The 4,740-nt window shown below is 46.9% G+C and overlaps 1 long non-coding RNA gene across 1 annotated transcript; it reads right to left on the reverse strand.

The window, feature by feature from the left end:
• Positions 1-1,706: 1,706 nt before the first annotated feature.
• On the reverse strand, positions 1,707-4,623 carry LOC135830510 (uncharacterized). The gene is made up of 2 exons (XR_010556050.1): positions 4,461-4,623; positions 1,707-2,533 (listed from the first exon to the last, which is right to left on the reverse strand). It is a non-coding gene; the product is annotated as an uncharacterized LOC135830510 (long non-coding RNA).
• Positions 4,624-4,740: the final 117 nt, after the last annotated feature.

Raw genomic sequence — 4,740 nt, forward strand, 5'->3', positions numbered from 1 at the left:
TGTAAAAAAACAAAAACAAAAAAACATTACAGCTACCTCGCAGTTGCATGTGTGTACTGCAGTGAAACCTGTCTAAAACGACCACCGCTCAAGGGACCTTCAAAATGTGGTCTCTGTTACCAGGTGGTCTCCTCATCCAGGGTCATTTGACTGGAAATAGCATCCCTCGGTCCTGGTTTCTATGGTCTTCTAGGACAGGTGGTCGCCTTATTGGAGTGGTCGCCTTATTGGAGTGGTCGCCTTATTGGAGTGGTCGCCTTGACAGGTTTTTTACTGTATAGTCATGCGTGTCCATTTCAAACTGGTCATAGCTTGTCGATAGAGAAACGGCTTTGCAACACAAGAACCAGGGACGTCGGAAGGTATTTTAGTGTGGTACGGTCAGCCATCTGAAGTACAATTTACTCGCGGGGAGGGATGGCCGAGGTGAAAATTTAGCCCAAGTCAGTGCATTTTATCGGTTTTTTCTCTCTTTTTTCTACAAAATCCACATATTTCCAGACACTGGGCTGAATAATGGAGTGTGGTGGTGGGGCCGGTTCACAGGGTACTTTTGGGGCAAATAGTGGTGCGGTCAATACCGTGGTGACCGTGCCGTGTGCGACGCCCCTGATTCTGAACCAATACCCGTTATCTCTACTGCAAAGACGTGTCTGTCATTTCGAATAGCATACATAGGTAGTTACCAAGCATAGCCAAGACTCCGAGCTGGTAGCTCTTTCGTTTCGTATCGGTGGGTGGGTGCATGCGCGCGCGCGCGCGTGTGTGTGTGTGTGTGTACGTGTGGGTGTGTGTGTGTGTACGTGTGCGTGTATGTGTGTGTGTGTATGTGTGTACATGTGTGTGTGTGTGTGTGTGTGCGTGCGTGCGTGTGTGTGTGTGCATGGGTGTGTGTGTGCGTGCGTGCGTGTGTCCCATATGGTGCAGTGGTATGTGCAGTCGATTTCCAATCGAGAGGTTGTGGGTTCAATTCCCGACGATTATGGTCGCACACGTCTTTCTTCTCTTTCTCGGACTCTTCCTGACTTTTCTTTCATTCTCCTGGGTGGTTACCAACAGCCAGTGTATGCCGGAGTATGTGGTGTGGTGTGTGTGTAGAAAAAGAATAAAAAATGGAAAAATGAAAAATAGGGATTCACTGGCCAGAAAAAGTCACTTCAATCAGCTGTGTGGTGGATACCAGGCTACAAATAGTGGCGGTCAATTCATCAGCCTTGCAAGCTGTTGAATGGTGTAATCCCAGCACACGGTGCTATGTCTAACATAGCTGTTCGCTATCATCGCTTCCGCGATGGGCAGGTCTGGGGGGGGGGGGGGGGGGGTGCGTGCGTGTGTGTGTGTGTGTGTGTGTCTTTCAACCAAGTGCCTACTGCTGGATAGCAACGGCAGAACACCATACCTGCCAACCGTTGCAAACCTGAGATCGGAACAATCACATAGCATTACCAGTACTGGTCCCCAGGTATGGGAATCTACACAAAAGTAGCTGTGAGGCATGCAACAAATGCACTTTTGGGTGCCTAGTACCACCCTCGATATCGGGACGCTCCTGCCCAAATCGGGCTGGTTGGCAGGTACGCAACACATGGTTTTGCTGGTCCCTAGCCATGCGGCCAGGATAGCATGGCATTATTCAAACTGATTTTCAAGGTTTTCGCTACCGCATGGGTACGAGAAAGGGGCCTTCGAACTCATCAGCACTGCACTAGGGTATACGAGTATGGCATCGAGGGAAGGGAAGTTAGGCAACCTATGAAAGCGTATTCAAATCACTATAAATCCTTCAAATTCATAAAAAATCTAAATCACAGCTGGAGGACAACAAATATCACACTGCTGCTGCTGCTGCTGCTCGTGCGTTTGCAATGAATATGATAAGTTAGAGAACTCAGATGGTAAGCCAAGGAAATATTGTAACATGAAAAATGTTATGAGAAAGATTTTTGGTCTCTGTGGTTCTGCCCCGTGTGGAAAAAATGTGCATATTAAACTCGCATAACTTGTGCCCACGCCGGCTTTTCCATGTTACAATAAGTTAGAGAAGCGCAGAAAAAGAATAGAGGAGCGAGGTGGAAATAGCTGCAATCCTCAACACCGAGTTAATCCTGTCTCCTGGAGAATTACCAAATTGATATCATGATTATTACTGGTATAGTATAACATGTCATTTTAGGTGTATTTAAATTTCGGTACCAGGGGCCTGTCAGGTTTCAGGTGTGGTATAGAATTAGGTGACCAGCCTACCCTTCACATACAGTGCATACTCTAGTGCCTTTTATGTGTAATCTTAGGTGCCTGGATTCTCTACGGAAATTACCGAAATTAAAATTACACCGAAAATAACGTGACATAGAGTATTGGCGTCTCGCATTGCGTGATGCGGAGATGCATACCCGCTCAAGCAGACGCACAGCGTACGCACACAGGTAGAAACCTCAATGGCCTAGCACGTCCTTCCGTCAGCGTTGCAAGGCCGTCACAAAGACGATATTGTCACTCCCATCTCTGAGATAGTCGGGGATGAAGGCGTTCTCTACAACACAACAACAAAATACAAAAGATAGAATGTACTCAATCTGCGGACAGAACTGTTTCTTCCTTTGTGGACTCATCAGCGCAGCACAGAGGAAATGAGGCAGAACCTTATAGCAATGAAAACTAAAATTTCCAAAGCCAGGTTTAAATCAGGCCCGAACGTACCTTGCCCGAGTGCTCAAACTGACAAGTCAGTGAGCTCTGCATAACGCACACAGCAAAGGCACTACTCCACACAAGAGTGCTCATATAGGTATAATGTAGATAGGCGTCCCGGAGAAAGAAGTTTTGACAAAAAAAACTTTAAAACACTGTGAGATCAGACTCGGGTGCAAAGCCAAGGACTAGGCTTATAATTGTTAGTGTTGGACACAAAACGCATAACTTGTAAACCTTTGGTCCTCTCTTTTTAACGCTGCAAAGACATTACAAAATATAAAGAGGAAGTCAATCTACCGTATTATCTCTAATATAAGCACGGTTCTTTATTTTTTCAATGTACCTCCGCCCCGTGCTATTAATGGAGACGTTCCTTTATTGGAGACTGTTCCATTATTATTTCAACCTCATTTCAGAGGCATGTTGCCATGCCAAATTCATGTATGACACACACATTTCAGGGTTTTTTTCGCCGGTACAGATAATGACTTTACACAGTGTGCTTATAATGGAGACTGAGCACTTTATTTTTTGAATGCCGCCCCAAGGTGTTCTATTATTGGAGACGTGCTATTATTGGAGACTGTGCTTATATTAGAGATAATACGGTATAGAAAAGAAAAAAGGACCAAGGAACTACAAGTTACGCTATAATGTCCACTAACACCACCAGTTACTAAAAATCAGCTGATGCGATAACATTACACGACACTGACCGACGTTTTCTTTTCTATAGACCTTATTTGATAAACGTCACAATCACGTGAACCGGGGTCCCGGGAACCAGGGAGTGGCAAGAGACCTGCACTCAGTGCACAGTGGACTCGGCGTGGGAACATAGGAGTAGATAAATACCGGTATTTTACTACTCCCTTGTACGAACTGAGCCTTTCTTGCCACTCGTTTCATGCACGCGTGCCCCAGCTTACGACAAATCCCTGGAGGTGAGTCCAAAAATCACGTTATCGAATAAGGTCTATAAATTCATCCTTGGCTCTCCATCCGAGTCCATTCTAGGAAGTCAATCTGTTGAAAGTTATGAAATTTCTTCGCTAGACTAAATTCCGTCAGGGCCGTGATGCCTCATGTCAAGAACTACATACGCTCCCAAGAGTATACAACTCTCTGGATACTGTTCTCTATGGGGTCCGCCGTGTACGAGAAATAGGGGCGGGTGTCTCTGTCGCTGAGCATACACAGACGGCAAAGAGACATCGATTTTAGAACGGCCACCAAGAGAACAAGCTGACTCTACATGTATTGATACAGTGCAGGGGCGTTGGACACGTCGCGGTCACTACGATATGGACCGCATCACTCTTTGTCCCAGGTACACCGTGAATCACTCTTTGTCCCAGGTACACCGTGAATCACTCTTTGTCCCAGGTACACCGTGAATCACTCTTTGTCCCAGGTACACCGTGAATCAACAAAAAGCACTCATCTAGGCTCATGAAATGTTTCAGAGGAGCCCCCCCACCCCCCCCCCCCCACCCCTAGAAAACTGTACTTCAGGTGGCTGACCGCACCGCCCTAAAATACCTTCGGACGCCCCTCCCCTGCAAGAGGTCTTGTCGAGAGTAGACTGGAAAACCTGTCAAGGCGACCACTTGGATAAGGTGACCACCTGTCCCAGAAGACCACAGAAACCAGGACCAAGGGATGCTATTTCCTGGATAAGGAGACCACCTGGTAACGGAGACCACATTTTGAAGGTCCCTTGAGCGGTCGTCTTAGACAGGTTTCACTGTACGCCAGTGTCTTACCGCAGATGGTCCATCGTGTACTGGTGATGCCGCACAGATTATATCCTGGGTGTACCGCACGGCATCGTGAACCGTTACAAACAGACGTTCACTGCCAATGTTCTCAATGAAGCCACCGTCATCCAACATTTGCCTCACACGATCTAGAAGCATTCGGGGAGAGAGAAAGTAAGAGAGAGAGAGAGAGAGAGAGAGAGAAGAGAAGGGAGAGAGAGGAGAGAGAGGGAGAGAGAGAGGAGAGAGAGGAGAGAGAGAGAGAGAGAGAGAGAGAGAGAGGAGA

This window comes from Sycon ciliatum, unplaced genomic scaffold (genome assembly GCF_964019385.1).
Source record: "Sycon ciliatum unplaced genomic scaffold, ocSycCili1.1 SCAFFOLD_2647, whole genome shotgun sequence".
NCBI classification, from domain to species: domain Eukaryota; kingdom Metazoa; phylum Porifera; class Calcarea; order Leucosolenida; family Sycettidae; genus Sycon; species Sycon ciliatum.